This window comes from Oryzias latipes, chromosome 18 (assembly GCF_053564925.1).
Source record: "Oryzias latipes strain Hd-rR chromosome 18, Olatipes_Hd-rR_3.1".
NCBI classification, from domain to species: Eukaryota; Metazoa; Chordata; class Actinopteri; order Beloniformes; family Adrianichthyidae; genus Oryzias; species Oryzias latipes.
The window spans coordinates 9,202,300-9,227,019 of record NC_136254.1 but is presented as its reverse complement, the minus strand read 5'-3'; the positions used below and the strand labels follow the sequence as shown (position 1 = coordinate 9,227,019).

General features: G+C 41.7%; 1 long non-coding RNA gene across 1 annotated transcript; it reads right to left on the bottom strand.

Moving 5' to 3' along the window:
* Positions 1-321: 321 nt before the first annotated feature.
* On the bottom strand, positions 322-2,274 carry LOC144987376 (uncharacterized). Its single transcript, XR_013651258.1, has 3 exons — positions 1,743-2,274; positions 506-1,460; positions 322-394 (listed from the first exon to the last, which is right to left on the bottom strand). It is a non-coding gene; the product is annotated as an uncharacterized LOC144987376 (long non-coding RNA).
* Between the last annotated feature and the right edge of the window lie 22,446 nt (positions 2,275-24,720).

Genomic DNA, 24,720 nt, shown 5'->3' with positions numbered 1-24,720 from the left:
TGAAAAATTTCTGACTTTTCTCAGGAATGTTTCACAGATCAGCTGATGTGATGCAGCAGAATTAATCTGCTAGAAAACATATTTCCATTTTTACACCGGATTATTGACATCTGCATCTTTCTTTCAGGTCACATGACTTTCTCACCATATATTTTGGTGCAGGAACATGTTTTCATTTTTCAAATGTCTCATGCTGACAGATTTTCTAAAGTCACTTTCTGACCTTAGACAAACTGAACCGTTGCAATACTGTAGAGATAATGCACATGTATTTTTTTATGATTATTTGTTTCACATCAACCAAAAAATCCCCTCAGATTACCTATATTGGCATAATCTGGATTATTTTCTGGGTCTTCAGGGCCTCTGAGTGACTCATAAAGAGCAACATCACCTTCAAATACAAACCAGAAGAAAATGAATTTAGAAATTTCATACAAACTTTTCAAACATGTTCATTCAATGATTTCTTCATGAAAAATAAGAAGTCAGATTTCAAGCTGACCATGGAGCAGAGAGGCATATGTGTTGTGTTGAGCATCAATCTCATCTGGAACACAATTCTGATTTTGTTCATCAGACCTGCTGAGATGAAAGAAATCAATAACTAAATAAACACAGACATCAATCAATAAAAGCTGAAAAGTACCAACCTGATGGAGCTTGAATCTGTAAATGACAACATCACATGTTTGTAAAGTCAACAGCATCATTGCAAAACAGTATCAATCATATTGTCAACAATGGGATTTTAAAGGAACATTTATCACCTTTTGACTTTTTGCAGAAATAAAACATCAGTGGGAAAATCATCAGTAAAAAGACACAAACTGGTCTAACAACCAAGACAGGAAATGAAGAGCTGTCAGGTCTGGATGCTGCTGGAACACATCATGGATTAGAATCAACCTTAGTGGACACATTCATGAACTAAATGCTGCTGTTATTGTTCATGCTGAGAACAACTGGAAAGATTTGCTGACATGTTACTGCCAACCAGGAGAAGCTCATCATCATCTGGAAACATCAACATTCATCTTCATCACATATGATCCCAACATGTTTGACGTCTGCTTCATTCTGCTTTGACATCCAGTTGATCATCTAAATCCATCTTCAACTTCTGCATGTGTTTCAAATCAATCCAATGATGAAAGTCAAGCTAAAAATAGGAATCCAAACATGTTTCCACTCACAGTGTCCAGTGATGTTGACTGCGTTGCTGAATGCTGATCCAGACTCACACCAGTACACTGCATTACTGGACTGGATCTTCTGAACATGACATGTTGATCCATTCATTGTTCCCCAGTCAGAACAGAATGACAGGAAGTCAGGAAGCAGAAACCTGCTGACTCTCCACTCAGCAGAGTTTCCCTCACAGCTCAGTGAGACAGAGTCAGAGGTGAAGTGTTGGACTCTGTCAGGACTCACTGAGAGAGACGCTGATGGATGAAGATCTGAAAACAAACAGGATGAAGATCAACACACTTTAGCTTCATTTGGAGAGCAAAGACACACAAAAACAAATGTGTTTCAATGGATTTTCATTCAATGGGTTGGAGTTAGAATGGCTCTATGCAAATGAAAAAGAAACATTTGTTTCCAACATTTTGAATGACAGTTGACTGTTAGCAATAAGTGGAAAGAAGCAAACTAAAGAGCAGAATCTGACGGCATTAGAAATGTGAAGAGAAATCATTCAGTGTTGACAGAAATGAATCAACAATCAGAAGTCTGACCTCCAGACCAGACAAAGTGAGGCTGACTGTAAAGAGTGTAGAAGTGTGGCTCTCCTCTTCCAGCTCTGCACACATATCCTGCTGTGTGTGTCTGTCCATGAATGATGTAGGAGTTGTCTGCAGTCCCATTGGAGCTAGCAGGCAGCAGCTCATAGCTGTAAGAGCCAGACTTGTGTGATAGATCAGGAACAGCTTTATACCAGTAGAAGCTCCATCCTGCAGACACATGTTCAACCTCACAGCTCAGAGTCACTGAGGCTCCAGGACTCAACCACCATGGAGACACTCTCAGGACAGGTTCTGGGGGAGAAATAGTGTTGTTTTTAGTGACTTGGTTGTGTTTCTGACCAAACTCTTTCATGTGACACCTTTGGTTCTGATAGAAGAAGCTCCACAGGTTGACAGAACTCTGATAACTCTGCTGTCAGACAGAAATGAAGCAGGAGATTTTTCACTTTCTTCATGATTGTTTTGACCTCTCTGCTGCTCTGCTGTGACTTCTGCTGCTCTATGACAGAGCCTCTATGACAAACTACACTATTAGAAGAAATGATCAGCTTCTCTTCAACAGAGATCATTTATTGTCAATGTTTCACTTTTACAGATGATGGACCAACTCTGTCAGCGTGCAACACTTTGATTTTTGCAGGAACTGCAACAGAAACACAGCAATGCTCTTTAGCTGAAATGGACTCAGTATTTTTAATTCTGTCTATTCCACAGTTATGTTGGTTTTTCATCACAAATTGTTCCTGTTAACTAACTTGCTATGGTTACCAATACCCCTCCCTGCTGTGTATTTTAAAATATGCAGATTAAAACCATTAAAATGAAACAGTAGTTTAATCATTAAAGATGAGAACAAATGTTTTTTTTTTTTAACAATTTAACAGCCATGTTCAAATCAAGCACACCGTGTCACATTAAAATCCTTTTGTTGGTTTTATGTGTTTACATTTACAGCAGGGCTCATTTTGGCCTTTTTAGAAGACAAATTTGTTCCAGTGACTTTCTAGTTAAAAGGGAATAAAAAGTGTGAAGAGATTTAGAACCAAAATGTAACAGTTTTATAGGTATTGTTCAAAATAATAAACTTTACACAGTTTTTATTTTTTATTTTGTGCTCCAGTAAAACCTTTTTAAACTCACCAATGACTGGATCACTGGACTCTGTGTGATAAACTGGTTCTCCTCTTCCTCCTCTGCATCTGTAGACTCCTCCCTGTGAGACTCTGATTTGTCCATTTGAGAGGAAATCAGCATCTTGTGTTCTCAGCAGTTTGGAGGGTTTCTCTCCTCTGAACCAGAAGAAACTCCAAGCAGATGATGAAGGCTTCACTGAACAGCTCAGGGTCACTCTGCCCCCTACTGGAGACTTTGTGATCTTCAGTTCAGCCTTTGGTTTGTGTGCTGTGGAGTTCAAACATAGATGTATTTATCTGATATTTTATGTCTTATCCTTTGTTTAAACAAACGTAAAAAATACAAACAAGACTAATTTACCTAAAACAGACAACCTTAAAGCTTCACTCCACTTTGTAGCAGAATATGAATCATCTGTGGGTCTGCTCTTACAGCTGTAGTCTCCACTGATGGAAGCTGTGATAGTCCAGTCTTTCTGCTTTGTCCTGAATGTCTGTGACTGAGGTCTTCTCCATTCATACTCCCACTGAACTCCTTCACCTCCCTGAACCTCACATGTCAGAGTGATCGTCTCTCCTCTGAAGATCTGAGACCAGCTGGGTTTTTGGGTTACACTGACTTTGTTGGAAACTTTCCATCAGATTTAAAACCAATAAAACACATTTTTAATGTTTAAATCAATGATTGTGAAAAGCTTTCAATAAAGTGAAATCCCTCACAGGTTATTTGAATGGTGACTTCATCACTTGGATCAGAGTAGACGGCTGGTTCTCCTCTAAATCCTCTGCATCTGTAGATTCCTCCTTGTGAGACTCTGATGTTTCCATTTAGTCCATCATTGATTGTGTCTTCAGAGGTGTGTGAGGTTCTTCTGAACCACTCATATTTCCAACCAGCAGATTTCTCCACAGAGCAGATCAGTGTCACTCTGTCTCCTACTGACACAGTTGTTGTTGCTGCTGTCAGTGTGGCTCTGGCTCTGTCTGCAATGTTTGACATTTCATTATTGTAATTATAAGAATGTTAAATCAGTAATATATATACGTAGAGTTTATACATTTAGGAATGATTATGTAAAAACATACATTTTAAATAGATGCTTTAGTTTCTTCAACATGAATAAATTCTTAAATAAAAAATTCTGTCCCTAAATAAGTCACACTAAGAAATTACCTGATACACGTATAGAGACTCTGTTGCTGCACTTTTTATAATCTGAACCCTTCCTGAGACCACAGCACTGATAATCACCACTGTGACGTTTATACAGCAGATTTATTTTGAAATCCTGTTGTGTGACGTCAGAATAAAGTGTCCAATCACTTTTCTTCAATGTGTATTTCCAGTCATCTGTTCTTCCTTCCTTCATGTCACATTTGAAGGTTAAAGATTCTCTGATGAAAAAAGTTGACCATTGGGGTTCAAAGGTCAACACAGCATCTATAAAAACACGAACACACAATGTAATTTAAAAAAAAACAACTTGATTTTAACAAAAAGGAACATCAGTTTTATAAAAAATAATTAATCAGCCGTTTTGTCTAAAAATGTTACTTAAACAGACATGAATGTCAAAACTATGAAAAGAAACATCAAAAAGTCCAAAAGTGTCACCTTCAGTGTGTCCACTGTGGAGGAGTGAATACAGCACTACTGTACATGAAAGATGGAAACATCAGAGATTCAGAAACTGATACAATATTTCAACAATAGAAAGAAATTAAACTAAAACTGTCAATGAATGTGACATTAAGTCAATGGTTTCTCTAACAATAATGTCAAAGTTTTAGTAAATAAACCAAGAAAAATGATTTCTTTCTAAAGAAAAGTGTTCATCATGATCCCTGATAGAGTTCAGCTGAATCCTGTGGAGAAAACAGCTGCAGTTGAAACATGAAATTCTAACAATTTAGTTCAAAAATAGTTTTTCTTTCGTTTGACATTTTTCCTGATGAATGTGATGAAAACAGCAAAAGTTCTTGTGAAAAACTCACAGATGAACTCCAGTTTACAGAGCAGAGTGTGTCCCATCCTCACAATCAAATCACACTGATGAGAAAATCCTGATGGAAAAGAGAAAAAGGAAATTTAATTGTTTTAATTATGATTGAATGACATTTAAACATCATTACCAGTCAAAAACATTCAATTTTAGACAAAGCAAAGTAAAGATTTGCTTCTAAAACAATCAAAGTAGTTTTCTGAAACCAAAGCTGAATCCTTTGCAGACACTTGTCATGAACTGGGATTGATTATTGGAACAGGAACACCAGCCTGAACAATCAAACCTCTGCAGATGATCTCAAATGCAGCTGCACCTATCAGACAATTTCATGTCTTTTTCAAATGTGCTGCAGAGAAATCTTCAAGTCCAGATTGTCCACAAAGCAGTGAACTTCTTTCAGTCACCAAGAAATGAAAATGTTCTCATTCTGGTAAGTCTAGAATACTCACAGTGTGGACTGACTGATAGTAGTTCTGCTCTTTGTTCATCCGTGTCCTCTCTTCTAACAGCAAATGTCTTCATTCTTCTAAACCACTAAGATCAGCTTCTGGGATGTGAAGAGTCACATGGTCTCAGTGCAGAAACATTTTCTATTTCTGCATTTTATGGTCACTTCCTGGTTGAAGTGTTAACATCACATCATTCACACCAGATGAAGAAGAAAATATAAAAACTGCTGCAGCATGAAGTCATGAGAAGGTGAACTTTGTCCATTTTCATCCTTTCAGTCTCAGATCTTAGAATTTTTTTACTAAAATAATTTGGCTTATATATAGACTGGAAAAGTCCATTGTCTCGGATCGAGTCCTGAACTCAGACTGGATTCTGCATTGATCTGTATTGAGACTGCAGTGAAGCAGACTTTAATGTTTCAAATTAAACCTTATAAAGAAACACTCTTCCTTTCCCTTCTTTTTTCCCTTCAGAGGTCACCACAGTTATTCAGCTTCCTCCATCTAACTCTGTCTTCTGGATTCTCTCCTCTAACACCAGCTACCTTCATGTCTTCATGTCATCCATAAACCTCCTCTTTGGTCTTCCTCTTGACCTCTTGCCTGGCAGCTCTAGACTCAGCATCCTTCTATGTATAAATTCACTGTTTCTCCTCTGGACATGTGCAAACCATTTCAGTCTGGCCTCTCTGACTTTATCTCCAAAACTTCTAACATCTTCTGTCCCTCTGATGTCCTCATTCTTGATTCTATCCATCCTGGTCACTTCCAAACAGAACCTCAGCATCTTCATCTCTGCTACCTCCAGTTCTGCTTCCTGTCTTTTCCTCAGTGTCTCTATGCAGAACAACATAGCTGGTCTCATCACAGTTTTGTTCACCTTTCCTTTCATTTCAGCTGAAACTCTTCCATCACACATCACACTTTTCTCTGTTCATTCCAACCTGTCTGCACTCGCTTCTTCACTTTTTTTTCACACTCTCCATGACTCTGGACTGTTACCCCAAGAAACATCAAATCTTCCACCTTTTTATCTCTTCTCCCTTTAATCTCACTCTTCTACTTTTGTCACATGTGCTCCATCTTGCTGCAGCTAACCTTCACTCTTCTCCTTTCCATGGCAAACCTCCACCTCTAGCTTCTCCTCCACCCGTTCCCTGCTCTTAATACAATTCACATCATAGTCCATGGTGACTCCTGTCTAAACTCATGTGTCAGCATGTCCATCATCACTGCAGACAGGAAGAGGCTCAGAGCTAATCCCTGATGTAATCCCACCTCCACCTTGAAGTCCTTCCTCACCCCTATAGAAATGAAGTTTCTTCAAAACATCAGTGATTTGGGTTCATCTTTACTGATATGCTTCGGACCTATCAGAGCAGCTTCAATATTGAAGAAAAGATGAAATTGTGAAATGAAAGTCACTTTTATGGAGAATAAAATGCTTTATATATATCAGAATATTTGAATTCTGTGTAAAATATGAAGTTTGATTTCAGAGAATCATTTAAATATTTTTTTTTACTGTGAATGTGGTCTGTCTGTTTCTTTCTTTTCACACTTAGCTCAGAAAAACTGCAGCAGCTTTGACCGCAGTGTTTCTTTCTCATGGTTACTTTTTCTGTTTACTAAAGACTCGTGGGGGTTTGTTTATTGAACAACCATAAAATCCATCCAGGCTCCAGGAAGCATCTAAACCAGATGCCCCAGCCACCTCAGCAGGCTCTTCTCAATGTGGAAGAGCAGTGACTTTTACCCCAAGCTCCGTCTGGGTGACTGAGCTCCTCTCACTTTTCTAAGGGAGCTCCCAGGACACTTATTTCAACAACTTGTTTACAGGACTTCATTTTTCAGTCAAGACCCAGAGCTCATGACTGTTGGTTAGGTTGGAACAAAGGCCCAGCTCCTTTTCTACCATGATGGCCGCATGAGAAGATCTCCTGGAGCAGCAGCTCTCCACCCACCTAAAAATAAATTATCTTTCTCTGGTCCAGAACCATGGATCTAGATTCAGCGGTGCTCATTCCAGCCATTTCACACTTGGCTACAAACCAGTCCAATGCACGCTGGAGGTTCTGGCCTGATGGAGCCTGCAGAAAAACATCATTTACAAATCCCGTAGTTGCCACACCAGACCTTCTCTGGCCCCTTGCTGCACCGAAAAATGGTAGAGTCCAACCCCTTTTGAGGGATTGAGTTTCAGAGTCCAGGTTGCAAGTGAAGATGATCCTGACAATAAAAGCTGGTATTTTTCAGACTCCTACAAACCCTCAGGCTCCTTGCCTCCCTGAGAGTGATGTTCCATCCATCCATTTTCTTTTGGTCATCTGGGAGCAGGTTGCAGGGACAGGATTCTGAGATGAGAGATACAGTCTCTCCAGCATGTTCCTGGTCTTCTCCTGTGTCTCCACTCAGTAGGACATGCCCAAAACACCTCCCCTGTGAGGCGTCCAAGAGGCATTTGACTGGATCCTCTCGATGTGGAGGAGCAGCGGCTCTACCCTAAACTCTGTTCAGGTGACCAAGCTTTTAATCTAAGGGAACGCCCAGCTACCCCGAAAAGAAAACTCATTTTGGTCGCTTGTATCGCTTAAACTTGTTCTTTCATTCATGACCCAAAGCTCATGACTAGAGGTAAGTATTAATACCAAAGATTGACCAGTAAATTCAGAGCTTCTCTTTCTGACACAGCACCAACTTCACCACGACACACCGGCATTACGACATCATAACAGTAGACGCTTCACCAATCCACCCGTTGATTTCATGCTCTGGTTTTCCTGTTCTTGTGAAAAATACCCCAAGATACCTGAACTTCTTCACCGGCGGCAGAAGCTCAACTCACCCAGAGAGGACAAACTACCTTTCTCCAGTGCCCCGATGCTAATCCTCATCCCAATCACTTTTGGTTGGAAACTGCCCCAACAAGGTCCTGGTTCAATTGAGCCCACAGGACAACATTATCTACGAAGAGCTGAGAAGAAAGTGACGGCAAAACCAGACCCCCTCCAGCTCATAGGCTGTGCCTTAAAAACTGTGTCCACTATGAACAGAACTGGTGATAGGGGTCAGCCCTGCCAGAGGTCAACATCACACCAGGAACGGGGCTGACTTACAACCTGCTATGTGAACATGGGCGAACCCGGCGTCTGGGCAACACTTTATCTAAGTAATGTGTTGCATATCAGGGAAAAGCTGCTTCAAAGTGTTGCTTACCGGCACAAAGCCACTTTTCTCTGCTGATCAGCTGATTCACGTTTATTGCATAAGGAGTTACTGTGTGTCAAAGAGCATAGTAGGTTCTGACATCTCTGGTTTAAAGCTACAACAGGAAAAAAACAGTAACTGTTAGAGTCGCCAATCAAAGTACTCTCTAAGAGTATATTTCAGCCGAAATGGGGAGGGGGGTGACGCGGCGTGAACTTCAGGTTCTGGACTTCCAGTTCTGGCAAATAACGTCTGGGCGCCATCTTGTTGTCTGCAGCCAGGTCATGTGGCTCGGTCTTTCTACAAACCTGCAGTATCACTGAATGTTCACAGGTGATTCCTGGTCCCAAACATCACCTCAGGCAGGTGGAAGAGACTCCGCCTCCAACCTGCTTTCACAATAGACACTGTAGAGACATAAGCATCTTTACAATTTGGGTATTTTAACCCATACGTTTCTCTTTTTCTAAACATCTGTAAAAATGTTTTGCAAATAGAAATTGTATTAGAGACAAACAATATGTCCATATTTTGTTAGCTAAAAACATTTTCCTTTGTGATGTCAGTTTTTTTTTTTTTTTTTAATTAATGGAAATTGTGAGTGGAGAGTCAAGCAGTGGTAGCACAGGTGCAGTATATCAACAAACCACAAGAGGGAGACATTTTAATCTTGGAGTATTCATGTTTAGTGTTCTTGTTTTTTCCTAATTCGTCTGTTTTCCAGCACTTTTAGAAGTCTGGTTACACATTTCTTGCTTTCCCTCTGCCTTTTGCTCTTTTCACAGCCCCTCAGATCACTGTGCTTCATTTCACTGTTTTGTTTTTTGATATGGCTTTGACTGCCAGTGTTGCTGGATAGAGTCATATTTTTCCAGCCTAAAAGTCATTGAAAAACCAGCTAACCTAACAAAAATACAACTAAAATATTAATCAGTCATTAATTAGCTGTAATTATGCATCCATTATTTGTTACTTTCTGATTTGATTGGAAGTCCAACTTTAACACGTTTTTAATGATATTACATTCAAAATGTTTCATTCAGAGAAAAACATGAAATAATGCAAACTGAAAAAAAACAAATATTTAAACACTATGGGAGTTGTAGTTTGATTTATCAGCCTATCATCAACAAAAGTCACAACCCTGACAAACATTAGGAACTAAATCAAGTATCGCCTGAGATGACCCCAAAACATATTTGTTATTTTCTAATTGTATATTTAAAGGAATTATGTGTAACACCAACAGTAAAAATTAAACTTATATATATGATCATTAAATAAATTATCTATTGTTTATATTAATATCACAATAAGTTCAGTTGTTTGTGTTATTCAGTCTTCTCAGCGCACCTTCACTTCAGATCTGAAAAACGAGGAGATGGAGTAAAAATGTCTAGAATGTAAAAATATTAATAAGCTTTATATAAACAGCATAACCTGAGTAAACTAAAGGAACAATCAACTCGACTCAGATTTGTATAATTTCTCTTGCGGTAGAGCTGCAGCCTCGCGTTGAAGTTAAACACAAAATATGCAAAACACAACAATTTTGAGGATAAAACGATTAGAATCAACCTTTTAAATTGGATTAATGGAACATGTTAGTCTAAACACATATTGTGATTATCAGTAGACTTTATCTCATGATTGCTGGTAATGAAGACGACAGGTGAAGCGTCTGTCACCTACCTCTTCCCAGACCGCTCTTTCCTGCTTGAAATGTATTTTAATCAGGAAGTAATAAATCCTGAACTGATCACAAACCCCCCCCAAACTATGTCCAAATTAAGTTTTTTGCCCAAAAAGTCAGAATAAAATCTGCCCTTTTGAGCGGGAAACTGCCCAGTCTAGCTATGCTGCCTCTGCTTTCTAACTTGCAAGTCTCTGGACTTGCTATTGACTGGAATATACCAATGCTGCAGAAGGACGGGGGAGGACCAAACACTTTTACATGATCAATCTTATGCTAGTTCAGTGATTGGGGTGTTTAGTCATGACAGAGTTAAATAATGATGGATGTCAATTTTATTTTGGTCACTTTTATTAAGTGTTCAGGTCGGGGCCCCAAGAGAGTTGGGGGCCCCAGGCGATCGTCTACCTTTGCCCAATGGTAGGTCTGCCCCTGATGTAGCGTCTAATATCTGACAGGAAGAAAGATCTGTGGAAGCGCTCCTTCCTGCAGCGCGGTGTTAAAGTCTCTGACTGAAGGAGCTACTCAGTGCACCCTACAGTCTCATGCAGAGGATGATGATGATGAAGATAATCAAGAGGATTGTCCATGATGAATTCCAGTTGCAGTGACATCCTCCTCTCACCCTCCACAGTCAGAGACTGTAGGGGACATCCCAGAACAGAGCCAGATCTCTGCACCAGTTTGTCCATCCTCCTATTAGTGAATCCTCCCCCCACTAACACTCCATAGAAGAGGGCAGATGCAACAACGTCATCTTGAACAACTTTTCAAGAGTCCTGCAAACTCTGGAGGACCCCAGTCTCCTTAGCCTCTCCTGCCATCTCCTGTCGTTTCTTTGGTGACCTTTTGATTTTGGCAACAACAGCTGATCGTGTAAATGATGCACCAGCAGACCGCCTCAGACCACAAGTGAATGAATGAATGAAGGTTTATTTCTAAAACACTTTACATTCTTTTTGGAGTACCAAAGTGCTTCACAATAAAAGGAAAACTGAAGACATTTTAAAATTAGGCAAATTAAGAACAAAATTAAAAACAGCATAAAACTACAAAAAACAATAAACAATAAAATACATGCAAAATAGATGAGGATGCAATAAAATAAATTAAAAAAAAAAAATGTCACCGACTACTAAGCATTAAAAGACATTCTAAAAAGGAAAGTTTTTAACTGACATATAAAGCTAGACTTTCACAGTTGTTGAGAGGTGGAAAAAAATCCTAAAAAAGAAAGAAAGAACAGGAAGTTGCCAGCTGCTGCACTTCATGAAAAAAGTCATTAGCTGCGTTTAAATGGGCATAAGTAATCAGAAAGAATGCCTGATCAGAAAGAAAATGTGTCATGTAAACGTTCGGATTTGTCTGCCTCGATCAGACTCGTTCGGATCAAAATTTCTTTCCGATCCAGATAGGTGGGTTATCCCGATCGTTTATCCGATCGTTGTTCATGTAAACGGTTCATTCCGATCGTGTGTCAGGACTGCTCTGGTTTACGTCATGCATAGACGGTGTTTCACTCCAGAGAAAGCTTTGGAGCTCATACGGGACTGACCAGCTGTTCTGCAGAGGCCCAGTGAAAAGTGTCGCTCCGCTCTCGCCCCGCTGGCTCTTCGCCTCTCTTACACCCCTCACGAGGGAGATGCGGAGGAGGGGCGCTTCGAGGGGTGCTTCCCCTGACGCTCACTCGGTCCACTGGCACCCGAGTGAGCAGAGCAGCCGGATTAATAACTTTGTGTCTGAGGGGAGGGAGGATGCTTTGTTACATGTGCGTTTTGTTATTTTGTTATGTGTGGGAGAATTCAGACTGCCATCCGTCCCGCCGTTCTGGGTTAGCGGCTGCAGGACTCAGGAGAACTGTGTGTCTGGGCAATGTGTGTCTGTTACAGAAATACCCCTGTACACAAGGTGGCGCTGCGCAACTTTACGCTTCTTAAACTCGCTTTTCACTCAGAAGAAGAGAGCAAGTATTTACGCGCTTGTCAGAATCATACAAAGAAAACATGAATATTTCAAGCACCAGTAGCTCCAGCTCCAGTTCCAGCGATTTAGAAATTATTGTTCTGTTGAATGATGAAAGACGCCAGAAAAGCCGCCGATTTTGGGTACATCCCATATTTACGCAAAGAGCAGAACATGGGGAGTTTTATTGACTGGTACAAGAGCTGAAAATGTATCATGAGCTTTTTCGGGGATATTTTAGAATTTTCCGTCTTGTTTCTTCGCAGCAGTGTAGACGCTACTTGCCGTATATCTTCTTCGCCGTTACGTATATGTGCTCAGCAAGACACTTTTGAGTTTTAACGTAACTTCAGAAGCTGCAAAAGCGGCATTCTCATTGGTCGAATAGTTTTTGACGCGGTGCGTCAAACCAAACAAACGAACCCGAGGTGTTTTTAAAAAAATGACGCTTTTACGCGTCGTGTTTTTCGCTTTGGTGTGCACACTCACATTGGTGCCCTTTGTTTAGTCACGAGGCGTTAAACGTCGGCGAATATCACGCGCGAAATTCGTCCCTGTGTGAACATGCCTTAATGTTGTTAGCCCGTGTTTATAGCCTGTCCTAACCCTTTTTCCAGCTCCGTTCTTCCACAAAAAAGGCACTGACCACACGTATTCAATAAAACGATGAGCGAACAGGCGCTTCACAATATTCATAACATTCATAACATTAATAAAAGCACGTTTGGAAGATCGTCTCGAATATTACCGACCTGCTGCATAAAATAAATGTCTGTGGCAGCTGTTTGTTTAGAATGGGACCTATTTCCTGATCCGGGATTTTTCAACATTACTGCGCACGCCCAAATGATTTATTCCGACCAAAGTGTGAACCATGGGAACATTTGTTCTAATCGGAAAAATGTTTTCTGTGCCCATGTGCACGGGTGAATTTTAACTTGACCATTGAGCCGATCAAGATAGTGTAGCGACCTGGGGGTTAGCCCCGTCTCCAGCCCCTGAGCCTCATGGGAATGGGGATATTTGGGGTGAAAATCTTGAGTGAGAGGGGTGGAAGTTGAAGTGACCTCCGTGCTGTTTGGGCTGTATGTGTGCTTGAATAAAAGGGCTTGATGCTGAAAAGGAATCCTTGCCTCTATTCCTGTTTATTTCTCCCTGAGACTGTCCGGGGTCGTGTGGTCTATGGGGCATTGACAGCTCTCCAAAGAAGGCACTTCAGTAGCAGCTTGGCTTTCGCCTGCTCCAGTGACGGTCCGGCTGGGTCGTTACATTGGTGTCAGAAGTGGGATGCTTCGCCGCCTCTACGCCATGGAGAGCTACACCACAAATGGAGAGCTACACCGTGAATGGAGAGACAGAGTCGCAATTCCTGGAGAAGGGAGGAGTAAGGGCAAGATCATTTTCCTGATGGTTCGAGCACCTGCCGTCATCTGCAGCCTGTCCCTAGGAGTTGGGTCTTCATTCCAACGATGGACCGTCCGGAGCAGACTGATGACGGTGCGCAGCCCAACTGAACTTTCATGACACAATGGCTTAACAGACTTAAAAGTAATATTTATTTCACAGTTTCAAGTTTATAACCCTGTACTCCTATTTAAAACATATATCCTCATTATTTTTTCAAAAGAGGGGGAACACTTGGTCACCCCCACACTAAGCCCCCACCAAAATAGGCGAAACCACCACAGGAGCCAACAGTGTGAAATGCCCCAAGCATGAGGTGTGGGCCCCCGACATGAAAAAAACAGGAAGTTGCCTGCTGCTGCACTTCATAAAAAAAGTCATTGTGTCAAAAACAACAAGAGAATGAAAAAAAAGTGAGCTAACACGGAGCTGTGGCGAATGGCAGCCTACTGGAAAAAAGAAAAGTCAAGTGAGGCTGTTTGTAGATGAATAGTCTTCTGCACCTTTGACTTTGCCTGATGTCTTCAGCTGTAGGGGCAGCACTGTTGAATACAGGGACGTAAAGGGAAGTGGTTGATTTTTCATCATTAATCTTCTAGCATATCAACTGTTTCAAGTTCTATGTTGCAACCTCACCTCAGTACCACAGGTGACTTTATGCCTGATGTAAAATAGGCTTGACAGATAAACATGCTTTTCATATCTTAAACAGGAATTTTGTAACTAATATTGCAAAACTGTGTTTCTTAATTTACCTAATCCCAGGTAAGTAAAGGTCAGCGATTCGATCCCTGCTCCCACCAGCCAACTGTCGTTGAGACACTTCACCCTCCTTTCCTCCAGTGTGGCTCCACTGATGAGTGAATGTGCATGAATGATCCCGATGATGGTCAGAGGGGCCGTAGGCGCGAACTGTCAGCCACACCTCTGTCAGTCTGCCCCAGGGCAGCTGTGGATACAACAGTAGAGAGAGTGTCATGTTATCAGATGAGACTAAAATGGAACTCTTTTGGCATAGACATCACTTGTTACATTTGGAGGTGGAAGAATGCTTCAGAAAGATTCATCCTTATGCTTCACCCACTTTGAAGCATGGGGGTGGAAACATCATGTTTTTCAGCTGTTTTCTCTTAAGTGGTCAGAACGATTGATCTGTATTAAGGAGGAATTAGGCCATGTATGGTGAGCTTTTTAAGCAAAAACGTCTTTCCATCAGTGAGAGCTATGAGGATGAAACATGGCTGACTCTTCTAGCATGACAGTGATCCCAAAACCATCACCCAGGCAACACAGGAGAGGCTAGATAAAAAAAACATCAAGGTCCTTACATTTACACAATATTTAAAATCATTCAATGTTATTTCGTGTTTTTTTAATTTACATTCTATCTTAAACTGTTAAAATATCTAACACTTTTACAAGATAACAAGATGATTGTAGTGGGACTTTAAGAAATGATGTTAAGATAACATTTTTGGAATCATTCTTGATGAAAGAGTCTTCACACATATGACAAATACTTTTTTACTGCGTCGTTATGTTAATGTCACTGGTTATAAAAAGAACTGTGAAAGAGCTGCAGAAGCAGTGTTATCTACCAGAAAATGTGTTGCTTACTAGCAGGTCATTTATGTATCGCCTTTCTCACTTACCTCAGCATCTGGGGGTTTTCAGGTTTTGCTGTAGAAACGATGTTAGCTGACACTATTTAGGCAGAGTGTTTGGCCTTTCTAAACTCAGCCTTCCTAATAAACTTAAGCAAACAACAAAGCCAGAATTGATTTGAAAATATAAAATCAATTTTCTTTGCTGCATGGTTGTGTGGTGGTTAGCACTCTTGCTTTACAGTGACAAGGTTCAAGTCCTGACTAGGTCCCTTCAATGTTTGCAAGTTCTCATCCTACTTTTGTGGTTTTTCTCTGAGCACCTGTTCTTCTCTTCACAGTCCAAAACATGACTCATTTGTTGACCGGTGGTGACATGAAGCCTCTGCAGACATTTAGGTCTCTCTTGGTTTCATGGTTCCTTTCTTGAGGCTTCAAATGAACATGAGAGACTCCTGCTGGTCTCTGATGACAAAACGGAAAATGTTTCAAAGCTTTATGGCATTTAAAGCAGGCTTTGTTTGTTTAATCTTTCCCTTACATATAAACAACATTTTGGTTGACTTATTTTGTTATTTGTAGTTTAGTTAAAATGTATTATATTTAAAGTGCAAGAGCAACCTGTGTCCTTACAATTGTTTTGGTAATTTAGGTTTGAGTTTTTTAGTATTTAAATACTTCCTAATTTGAAAAGCTTTGTTGGTTGATGGTCATGTTCGCTGTAAGAACCTGTTTTGAAGAAAAAAAAAAGAAAACATTAAAATACAGAATTGTAGCCATTTGGGAGTATGCCTCATTGTTTTCAAGAACACAGCCTCTCAGACTCTAGATTACCAAAACCTTACAGTTACGTTCAAAATGGCGGCACACATAGGTGCAGCGGCTCTCAGGTGCCCATTTAGTGCTTCATTTTCTATACTTTTTATTTTTCGTCTGATATTGGAAACCGACAGACTGCTGTTTTGAGCTACTTTCAGCACAGGGACAACATTCAAAGCTACATAGCGAGACCGCCGAGCTCTCCATGGATTGTTGTCGGGATTGGGACTTTGAAATGCCAGATCCCTTGTGCACAAAATGGATGATTTGAGGCTACAACTTGCTGGAAATTGCTCTGTTAGCGGCTGCTGTATGCTGATATTCACAGAAACATGGCTTCACCTAGACATACCCGACGCTAGCATGCGCCTTGAGGGCCGCACTCTGCTTTGTGGAGACAAAACTTTGGTAAGAGCAGAGGAGGGGGGCTTTGTATTTACCTGCATGACAACTGGTGGACCACCAGACGATTATTGATCAGCACAGCTCCCCAGACGTCAAGTTCATGTCTGTTGGATGCCGGCCTTTTTTTTTCTACAGAGTTGACTGTTGTGATGATGATGTTGGAAGCTTTTGTTGTCTTAATGAAAGTTCATTTGTGTGATCTCTAAACTTAGCTTTATGAATAATTCGAATAGCTCTCTTCTGTAATAGAATTAACCCTTGTGCTATTTTAGATGACCCCACCCTTACATTGACGTGTTCTCCCTACCATGACAAAGGTGGATAAAGGTGGAAAGATTTCATGTAATCCATGGACACCAGTGTAGATCACAAATCATTGAAGAAAAAAGGTTCAGTGCACTGTCTACTGGGTCTAGATGACCTCATTCCCAATGTCAAAGTGCCTAGGATAGCACAAGATTAATGGGCATTATATTAGTTTCATATGCATTTCCTCACACTTTAATCCAATATGTAAAATAAGGGAAAACCAAAGAGCAATACATCATGTGCATAATATGACATGGTAAAATAAATTTGGATTTGTTCAAAGCAAAAAAGCTCAAAAAAGCTATTCTCAAGAAATGCGAAATGAATCTTTTACTTCATGTGATGTGTATTTTGCTGTGTCAAGCACTTCTCACAGAAAACGTCATATGTGTTGTTATACATTTTTTTCATCCTCATTTCTACATTGAAGTGTTACAAGGAGCTTAGTTGAAACATACGTTGACATTAGTGATGGGACGAGCAACACTGGTGCATCAGCACTGTGCCGAGAGCTCAAGAGGGAAACCTCGTATCGGTGCGTTTATCGCTTTAAGAAAGAATCACATGACCGATACAGGAACTGCATCGTTTGGATGTGCCGCGCCAAAGTGTTTTTATCAGGAAACAAACTGTATCAACATGTCGAGGGTTTGTCGGATGGAGTTTTGCTTGATCATGGATCGTCCTAGGAAGTTTTCCCCGGTGTGGAATAATTTTGATCTCGTGACGCCAAACAAGGTAAATATTTTTCTCCTTTATATACTATTTTTTACGGTGGCGCATTGCACTCACTTTATCAGTTTATAAAGTGAATGACCTGTGATACATATGACAGTCAGTTAAAGAGCCTTACAGTTGCTTTATTCATGTTATCATGTAATTATGAGATCCTGATCTCGTAATCGGTAGATAGGTTGTCTATTTTTTTTAACAAGTGATTGGAATGTTCTGGTAAGAGGTTTGAATTGTTTTTTAGATAATTAACTTTTTATGTTATTGTAGGTGAAGTGTCAGCTCTGCTCCACATGTAACGGTTTCAGTTCCTTTGTGTTTTGTTCCTGGGTTTCCTGTTTTATTTTGTAGTATTTCCTGTTTTGTTGTTGTTTTGAGTTTTACCTTGCCCCATCAGTCCTGAGTGTTTCCACCTGTGTCTTGTTGCCTTGTATGTATTTAAGTGCTGTCTTTCCCTTCCTCCTGTGCTGGTCCATATTGTATTCTTCCCCGGTTTTCGAGCTTAGTGCATTTTTAGTGTTTCGAGTTTCTAGCCTGCCGTATGCAGTGGTTTTGGTTTTGTCTTTAGGTTAGTTATTAAAACCCCTTTCTCCTGCAACCTCCTGCCTCCTCTCCTCTCTGCGCCTGGGTACCTTCTATTCCCCCCGTGACACCACAGAGCTATCTTATATCATAAGAGCACTGAGGCACGATGCTGAGGCATTATAGAGCTCGGCATGGCAATGAAGAATTGGCAGCTACTCGTGAGAGTACCCCAGGTATGTTGAAATTCTCTCTAAAAATTGTGCTAAAAAAAAACATGCATGCAAACAGACAGGCTCCAGGCCTGGTATCAAACCTCCAACCCTCTTGCTGTGATGCGACAGTGCTAAACACTACACCACCATGTCATCTTATGTCTATGTTATATTGTTTGTAAAAATTACAATCCTTTTATTAAGCTTTTGACAAAATAGTTTCTTTTGGCTTGCAGTTCCTAACAAGCAAGCAGTGGATGAGGCAGTGGTCAATATGATCATCAAAGACTGTCAGCCACTCAGCTTTGTTGAAAATGAGGGATTCAGGGAGATCCTGAAGCTTATTTTACCCTTATATGCTCTAACAAACAGGAAGGTTTATATGAGAATTTTTATTATATGTTTGTACTAACTATATAACTATATTTTATTGGTGTAACAGTATTTGTATGGTTATTTTCAGACCATCAAGGACTTGGTGAGCCGGAGATATGAGGAGGAAAATGAGAAATTCAAAAAGGACCTCTAGAGTGCCGTTGCTGTTACTTTAACAGCTGATATGTGGACGTCTATGAATATGGAAGCATATCTAGCTGTTACTGGCCACTATGTGGACAAAGAAAGCCATTAACTCCATTCATCAGTCTTGGCAGTGCAGCATTTTCCTCAGAAACACACTGCAGAAAACATCGCCACGGTTAAAAGGAGCCTCATGGAAGAGTGGGGCATAGCAGGAAAGGTCAGGTGTCTTGTCACTGACGCAGCAGCAAACATGACTGCATGTGCTCGAATGCTACAAATATGGCACACCATTTGTATAGCCCATTCCCTGAATTTAATTGTAAGAAAATCGTGTGATCAAATCCCAACAATAACTGAAATACGCAACAAAACACGACACATTGTGTCATACTTTCGATCGAGCGTGACTGCTAAAGAGAAGCTCACTCAAATACAGCAACAGCTGGGAACACCGGGCCATAAATTAATAAACGAGGTGCCAACACGATGGAACAGTACCTACCAAATGTTTGAAGGAATGACTGAGCAGAAGGAGGCAGTCTGGGTGTCACTGGCCTCATTAAAACCTGACATCACTCCACTGACTCCAGAAGAATGTCAGATCATTGAAGAGATGCTCAGGGTTCTTGCTCCTTTTGACCAAGCTACAAGAGAATTGTCTGAGGAAAAGAGGGTCTCTGGGTCGAAGGTCATTCCCATGATGAGAATGCTCCACATTGAGCTTCAACGTCAGGCCACAACAGTGACAAAAACAGCTGCTCAGCAACTGGCTGAAAACCTGAGGAAGAGGCTAACTAACGCTATTTGCGGCATTGGAATCTCTCAGTGTGATGACTCTGGCAACTCTGTTAGATCCCAGATTTAAAAAGAATGGATTTGTTAGTCAGCAAAAGGCCAGTGAAGCGTTGAAGAGACTGCAGTCAGAATGTGCAGAAGAAATGAGGAGCCAAGAGGCTGAACCAAGAGATGAAGAGCCTAGCTCTTCACATGGGTCAGAACCCAGTTCAGGTATGAAAATACATTTCAGTCAGACAACTCATGCAGTAGTAATAATATTTATTTTCACATCTTTAGTTTGCTTTGACATACTTGTTGCTTTCACATTCTTGACATTCACTTTCCTTAGTTAGCATTGACTTTCCTCTGAGTAAGCATTTCGCATTCCTCCAAGTAAGCATTTTGCATTCCTCCAAATAAGCATTTCACATTCCTCCAAGTTAGCATTTCACTTTCCTTTAACTTTGCATTTCACTTTCCTTTAACTTTGCATTTCACTTTCCTTTAACTTTGCAATTCACTTTCCTTTGGTTTGGCATAAAACTCCGTGCAATTCCAAGAGAGAAATTTCCATAAACTTTTGGGTAATAACTACCCCCAACACCAATTTAATCAAGGTTGGAAAGAAGTTAAATGTATATCAGTATGTAATCAGATGAAGTGTGTTTCAGAGGCATTCCATATTCAGACTTACAAGTATGACTGCTATGTGTGACCCGGCACCTTTGACCGTTGGGCCGCTCCCATTCGAGTACAGCTCCGAGAAGGGAACACACTATCTAGTGGATCTGCTATGTGTGACCCGGCACCTTTGACCGTTGGGCCGCTCCCGTTCTAGTACAGCACCACGAAGGGGAGACACTATCTAGTGGAACTGCTATGTGTGACCCGGCACCTTTGACCGTTGGGCCGCTCCCGTTCTAGTACAGCGCCAAGAGGGGAACACACTATCTAGTGGATCTGCTATGTGTGACCCGGCACCTTTGACCGTTGGGCCGCTCCCATTCAAGTACAGCGCCGAGAAGGGAACACACTATCTAGTGGATCTGCTATGTGTGACCCGGCACCTTTGACCGTTGGGCCGCTCCCATTCAAGTACAGCGCCGAGAAGGGAACATGCTATCTAGTGGATCTGCTATGTGTGACCCGGCACCTTTGACCGTTGGGCCGCTCCCGTTCTAGTACAGCGCCAAGAGGGGAACACACTATCTAGTGGATCTGCTATGTGTGACCCGGCACCTTTGACCGTTGGGCCGCTCCCATTCAAGTACAGCGCCGAGAAGGGAACACACTATCTAGTGGATCTGCTATGTGTGACCCGGCACCTTTGACCGTTGGGCCGCTCCCATTCAAGTACAGCGCCGAGAAGGGAACATGCTATCTAGTGGATCTGCTATGTGTGACCCGGCACCTTTGACCGTTGGGCCGCTCCCGTTCTAGTACAGCGCCACGAAGGGAACATACTATTTATTGAGTCTGCTATGTGTTACCCGGCACCATTGACCATTGGGCCGCTCCCGTTCCAGTACGATGCCAAGATGGGAACACACTATCTGGTGGATCTGTTATATGTGACCCGGCACCATAGACCATTGGGCCACTCCATTCCGAGTAGCGGCAAGTAGACGGCACAACTTAACATACAAGTTTGAAGCTTCCACTGGAATAATATAATAAAGCATAAGTGATATCCATAATTAAAAGCTTCCATTTGAGAACTATGGATGAGCTAACGGTATAATTTTTTTAATGCTTCCATCCGGCTCATAAGATACGAGCCCAAGTAACCTCGAATTTCGGACTACACACATATCATAACACAGCTTAAGAACATCCTAATTTTGAGGCTTCCACCTGGCAAATAGTTTTCATAAAATCTAATCTGAAATTTTGTATGCCATTCTGATACTAACATATCAGTTGATTCAAGTAAGATAACTCATTGAAATTCGGAAGAGGTTTACCACCCCACCACTTCAGGGCAGAGTAGGTGCGTGGAATGCAGTCGTCGTTGCATATCCAGATCAGGTGAAGGGGCAACAATCTGCAGGGGAGCAGCAGGACGAGCAGAGACTTTGGAACTTGGAAACCATCCGACTTTGTCAAGGGTTTGACATCATCCTCCAGAAACTGGATTGCTGACCGGGGAGAGTGGGCCGCAGGCTCAGGAAGCGATGCATAGATAGACAAAGCAGCATTAGTCTTGGCAATGAATACATAAATAATTTAGACCTGATTAGTTTAGAAAGCTTATGATGAAAGGGAATGAATTCCTTTTAAGAACGACTCTGAGAAGGAGAAATCAAGTAGTGAGTTTAAAGAGAAGGTTCTGTATTCATAGTACCATAGAAAACCATTAGCCTAGATCCCAACAAGAAAGACAGTTAATATAGAATCTGCACGTAATATGTCACCAAAATATATTTTATATATGCACCAATAGTAAGAGAGAAGTAACCTTTAGTCATTCCTGGAGGGAAGCACCTTAGGAAGGCCACAGAGGAGCAGGCGAATAAAAGGATAACCAAGGCCCAAGGAGATTACGTAGATGAGGAAGTAGCATGGACAGCGGCTCTGCTAGATTTGAGGTTACAACTTGACATCATTGGTTCACAATAGATGGACAACAAAAGCACGTATAACTTAAAGTTAATTGCCAAAGGGGTGCCTGGAAACCATAATGAAGAAAATCTTTTAGATTTGAATAGAGATCATAGGGTCTGATAGTATTTAAAATGGCTGAACCTCATGCATTGAGAGGCGGAGGACAATAAGTCTCAAAAGGAGATGCTCTTAGTCGAGCGTCATATGCTTGAAAGCAGGGCCGACTGAGGATTGGTTTGCGACCCACAGTTTTACTCTTGATGCTGAAGCTAAAGAGCATCAGTGATAATTTCTACAGCCAGGAATTTAGCCCATAATACAAGTTATTTAAAACCAAACCATGTTAAATAATGGCACATTACTATTATCGCACTCTTGAAATAAGCGTTGTAATAATCTCCACGGTTGAATTCTCTCAGAACCACATGAGCCGTTGATGGACCATTAGAGCTGAATGTTTGGATTAACGACCAAACATTTTCTGGCGGCCGGACATTCATAAACAAGTCCTCATACATTTTCCTCTCCCCCAAAGGAGGGTGGAGCCACAAGTCAAGTTGAGGGAGACTGAAGACCTGAAACAACGCAATAATAAAACCACGCTAAGCGCAGAGAATTAGAGACCAGAAAAGCAAAACAGAAAATCCAGAACAAGGGAACACGGGGGCCCAGGAAGGAACAACCCAGAACGAGAAACAAGATGAACAGACTGCAGTGGTACCTCGGACCTCCAAAGATGGGAAAGATTACGTGCCGCACAAACGCAAGAGACTACGTAGAGGCAGAGAGGTATGCATCATAAACCAGAGATCCGTGTAAAAATAAATCCAGACAGGCAGAGAACCAAATGCCGTCCTTAAATTTGATTTGATTAATTTCGATTATTGTAGTCAAAACAATAAAGAATTACACAGATTTACACATATTCAGAAAACTAAATAAATCGGAAACCGAGATCCAAAAACGAGTTGCGACCACAGAGTTGCAAAAGACCGGTGACGAGGAAACAGAACAGAGAAACATCGAAAAAGAGAAAACTGCAAAACAAAGGGGGCCCAATAGAATTATACTAAATCCAGCACAGGGTTTCTGGCAATTGAAGTTAAACATGACAGATACGACAGCCGAAGGAACACCGACACATAACACGTCAAACCCCACCTAAGCCAGAAGACGCCGCAGGGAGGAATGGAGAGGCAGAACAGCAGGAGCATCAGCAGAATCAGCCTTCCCCAGCCATGTACAGCGTCCGTTGAAAAAATATAGGGATGGCAAAGCCAGCTGAGCGCAAAACAAAACCAGAAGGATCACAAGGGAAAAGCTGCTGATGCAAAAACAAACAACAATACAAGAATAAATAAATGGAGGAACCGAGGAAGACAGACGACACAACCACGTCACACCTGAAAATGTCTGAGTGGCCACCTTAGGACCGAATCAAAACAGAAAAAAAATGGGGCTCAGGGAAAAGCCCATCCAAACCCCCCACAAATCAACCATAAATCCCTAAAACCAGAGAAACAACAAAACATCAGTGAGTCAGAGAAAACAGGGCCACGTACAACAGACACATACACAGCGGGAAGGAATTCACTTCCCTGAAGGCCAGGGGAACACTCCTCACATTTCCTACACAGAAGAGACGAGACCATACACTGACCAATCCAAATGCAGGCGAAACTAGCAAATGCACACAGCTTCAACAGAAAAGAAATAAAACAAAACCACCACGACAAAGTCAGCACTGAATGATTGCCCACACAGCAGAAACCGGACCAGGTTCAGAAGAAACGCACCGTGTCTTCAAAAAGAACTACAAGTCCCAGGGTCCGTAGGGGCGTGACGTCACCCATGACCGCCGAGCAGGAAGAGAATCCGGAAGAAAACACTGCACAGAAGCGTGAGAGATAGTAACAACGCCGCTCACCAACCATCCCGCGAGCACGTCACTCGATAAGGCCGATACATCTCCCGATTGATGCCACTGACAACCGGAATGCTTCAGGACGCTTCTCCTCAGACACGCGCTGGAATACGCGAGGACCGCGGCTCCGAAGATGCGCCGGGACAGCTGTTAGCCGAAAAGAGGGGCAGACGCGGGGAGACGGACGTCCCCCGTCCCCCGTGAGAAGGGGGACCCACACGCGAAAGAACGTGGGGAGAACATCATGACGCGGAAGGAGAAGAAGAAAAGCGAGCTCGGCGAACCGGCAAAGAACGCAGTGCTGCAGTAAAGAAGGATGAACAACTTACACACCTGGACTTAAATAGGATGCTGCACAAGTGAGTTGATTAACTGACCCGCCCTAGGGGAGTGGCCTAAGTAAGCCTGCCTGAGTTGTCTTACCGAAATGCTCCCAAGGTCGCTCACTTCTGTGGCACTTTGTGACATGATATATCACGTGATAATAAAGTAATGATTAACTATTTTTTAGGGCACAATCTCTGGAAAACTTTAGATATGGAGGTTGCAGAGACCCAGAAGACGAGAAACGCAACAGCTGACTCCATTATTGAAGTCCAACGCTACCTGGCAGAAACAAACACACCAGAAACCAAGATCCTTTGCAATATTGGAAACGGAACCAGGAAATATACCCACA